Raw genomic sequence first — 4,087 nt, 5'->3', positions numbered from 1 at the left:
AAAGGCTCGCATCTGTCACTAACGAAATGACATAACCCGTCATACCATAACCAGTAATCTTAATATAAAGGATATAATTACAGTATATGTTTAATGATGTTTATGATGTTTTATAGAGGTTAACCTGGGACTGAACCGATGCCTTTTAATTGCAGGTATGGAGGACCAGGCCCGAGTTAGCTCGAGGCCAGCACGGACAAGGGCAAATCGACCGGAAGTAATAACACAACGCTCACTGATCATTGGATACCATTAAGCAGGGAAGAGCATAAGGGAGATCAGCTGCCTCCTGGGTGTTACCAGAGATACTCTCAGGAAGTGGGTACGGAGGTATGAGGCTGAATGTAACATGCGCACCAGGCCAAGACAGGGACGGCCATGAATCACCACGCCAGAGGAAGAGCAAAGGATCCTTGAGAGACAGAACAGACACCACTCTCATCCACCTGCAGCATAACTCAGAGGTCAGGTGTTCAATGTCATCCAAAAACAACCGGGAGGCGAATGGGGAAGGCTGGTCTACGCTGTTTCGTCCCAGCAAGCAAGGAAGCGTTAACAGAGGTACATTGAGAAGCTCGCAAACGCTTTGCCGAGACGTATGCATATTTGGGTGTGGACTATTGGGGATCAGTTATTTTTCACAGATGAAAAATGTTTCTCATCAGTCGCTGCTACTACGGGTCGTCAGTTTTGGCGATTGTTGAACAGAAGATATAACCGAAGAAACATCTGTGAATCGTCAACAAGTGGTCGAGTTACAATTTCCATGCACGGATGGATGTGGTGGGGAGGGGTGCGTGAAGTAACAGATACTGAAGGACACATGAATGCCCAGGACTATATTAATATACTAGAAACATCCTTTTTACCTTCAGTGCGGGCCTATGCCATCCCTGAACCACGGCCCATATATATGGTGCAGGACCAGAGTCCGATTCATACCAGTTGAGCAGTGCGCAGATGGTTTGATGCCCACCCTGAAATTGTTTTACTTGACTGACCTAGTAAAGGGGCAGACTGTAAACCTATTGAGAACCTTTGGGTGCATATGGTTCGTGGGTGGGGTGTGGAGAAGACTAGGGAAGCGGTTATGAGAAAGGCAAGAGATGTGTGGAATGGAATAGGAAATACACCCGACATTTGTAGCAGGCTCGTAGTTTTCATGCCAGATAGATTATGTGCAGTCATAGCAGCCGATGGTGGTGGGACAAGACATTGATCATGTTTCTCTTATAGCCATGTAAGCATACACGTATAATTGTTTGCTCTGCATATGTTTACATGTGAAAAGGTTGTAGCATTTGCAGTATTAATAAAAACACTTGTGAAAAGATCTTTAACCCTGCGACATAACATGTTAATGATACTTATCTCTGGTAGATTAATAATCATATTAAGGTGTATTCCAGGATGAAATATTAACACGTTCAAAGTTATGGTGTAACTAAGGTGAGACATGCAGCAGAAATAAAACATAGATAAATTGGCTATGACTGATAACTCATACTGTGGTAAATTCTTTATCATTGCCAAGCACGCCCCCCCCCCACACACACACACAGTGTCGCTGTAACGAGCAAGCAGATATAGACTATATTCTTTATTTACGTAAGTTGCTGGCAGTCATGTAAATAAATCAGTCACTTCACTACAACCTAGTGACGATGCTTCAACCACTAAATAACTGGTGCCGAAGCCATGGGGGGGTTCGTAAGAGTATGTTCGTGAATGTTGCCGGTGATAGTTTGGCTGAGCCGTCATCCAGAAAGACCCCAGGCCTCGTCTCAGGGTCGGCGAAGGTGGGAGACTTTTTATGGTCTGCGAGTGTACGTCTAAGAGAACAAGGAAAATGTGACCCCCTAATGATATACAGGGCTCCACCAAATATACTTAATGAGGTGACACACACACAAAAAACAAATATTAAAATAAAATAAAAATTACATCTCACCAGAAGCTATATGGCAGAGAGGTGAGGTGAGATTATTTGGCATAATCCTCGCAACCATACATAAATTGTACCGTTAATGACTTCACGGGCATTTCTTTTAGATCATCGTTTACTGAAGGTTCAGCCGAACCGTCTCCTGTGCTTATGGGCAGTGTGCCACCAAAAGTGTGTAGGCACTGCCTCAGCAAATCAGAGAGTTACATTAAACAAACAGAAAGCCATGAAGATCTACAATTACAATGTAAGAAGTCTTGCAGGTGATTACAAACTTGATATCTTAATGACTGAAATAGAAAACATTAGTTGGGATTGTGTAGGTCTGAATGAGATCCACAGAAGAGAAAAAAAATTAATTCAGCTCCAAGATATAACTACCAATTCAACTATAGAGAGACAAAATGAGGGAGTTAATAGTGTAGGATTTCTAATTAACAGAAATCTTGCAGACGATAATGTTAAAATCAGTAGTGTATCTGACAGAGTAGTATGGATTGTAATTAGACTAGACACAATATACACCCAGAAAGTAATACAAGTATATTGCACCAACTTCCCAAAGCTCACATGAAGAAATACAAATATTCTATAATGACATCTCCCAGATTATGGAAGATGGAAAAGTCAGATATACTATACTCAAGAGAGACTTCAATGTAAAAGTTGGCAATTCAAGAAATGGAGAAGCATGTAAGCAAAAATTCAGAGTAGGAGAGGGCAATTATAGGTGAAATGGTGGTAAATTTTGCTGAAATGTATAACGTGAGAATAATGAACACATTCTTTCACTAAAGAACAGGGAGAAAATGGACCTGGAGAAGCCCAAATGGAGAAACAAAAAATGAAATCGACTTCATTATGGTAGATATCTTATTTCTAAGCTGGAACACATCCTATCAATTTCTCCTTTCTCTAATATGCATACAAAATTGTATGCATATATTTTCATTTTTCATTCACTGCCAGACGCCATGTATCCCAAACGGGGTGGCCAAGGGCTTAGAGTTAATTGTTTTACAAGGAGGGGCACTAATCCTCCACCAATCCCACTTGACACGTAGGGATGCCAACAGCATCTGGTGTTCCCAGGTGGTCACCCATCCAAGTACTAACCAAACCCAACGTTGCTTAACTTCACTGATCGGACGGGAAACGGCGTACTCAACGTGGTATGGCCGTTTGTACGGTATGTATATACAGTGCTTCCTCCTATAACGTAGGTGATATAGACTGCCCAGAAGCTGCGGTGTACTTTTCTGCATTATTTCCAAATGTTTCGCCAATGGGGAGACATATGGATGTGGTGTCTTGCAACCAATCACAGTGCACCCACCACACAGCTGATGCACCCACCACTCAGCTGACGTCATCAAGCGCGACATTTTACTTTTCATTTGGCCGTCTGAGCTCCAAAGCCTGACAACTCACCGTGGTATGTTTGTTTGTGACCACACTATATATTTTTTGGTCTATATATATATATATATATATATATATATATATATATATATATATATATATATATATATATACACTAACGCATATTGCTGAAATGTATACAGGTCAAGCTACTGCAAGGTAAATGGCTAGATGTCTTACATATGCTTTTGACAAGCAGGTCATTATAGCAACACATAAAGCAAATTATCTTCCAGCTGTTAAGATGACCCCGAAAGGTAAGAGTGACAAAGACCATCTCTGTGTCCGTCAAGAACTTTGCACTACTTCTAGGGGTTAATTTTCATCCAGCTAACTATATTATTGGTTTTTTACCACACAGCTTAGCAATAATTAGTATGGATTTTCAACATATTAATATTGTCTCTGTGGTGAGAAAAGTTCGTGCGGGTAGCTAGGGAAAATCTGAGGTTTTGGAGATTTTTCTGAAAGGAGAGTATGGTTAAAGAGGGAGACCTGAGAGTGAGTATGTGTGAGTGAGAGAGATCACTTTTGTAAGGAAATATCATAAACATAAGATTCCATCTCTGCCTTGTTTTAACTATATTCAGTTGCTGTAGGTCTACTTACTACTTCTGAATTATAGTTTGCAGGACATGCGGCTTATGCTTAGAGCCCTGACAGAGCAACTGCAGAGAGTAGAGTAAAAAGTTGATAGCAATAAACAACTCTTTCCCGCTT

The 4,087-nt window shown here is 41.0% G+C and overlaps 1 non-coding gene across 1 annotated transcript; it reads right to left on the bottom strand.

The window, feature by feature from the left end:
* Positions 1 to 3,012: 3,012 nt before the first annotated feature.
* LOC145414718 (5S ribosomal RNA) lies at positions 3,013 to 3,131 on the bottom strand. The gene has a single exon (XR_013899917.1). It is a non-coding gene; the product is annotated as a 5S ribosomal RNA (ribosomal RNA).
* Between the last annotated feature and the right edge of the window lie 956 nt (positions 3,132 to 4,087).

The sequence above is a fragment of the Coenobita brevimanus genome, chromosome 100 (assembly GCF_032717465.1).
Source record: "Coenobita brevimanus isolate Jiangsu-jjx chromosome 100, ASM3271746v2, whole genome shotgun sequence".
Lineage (NCBI taxonomy): Eukaryota > Metazoa > Arthropoda > Malacostraca > Decapoda > Coenobitidae > Coenobita > Coenobita brevimanus.
This window is presented reverse-complemented; position numbering and strand designations above follow the sequence as displayed.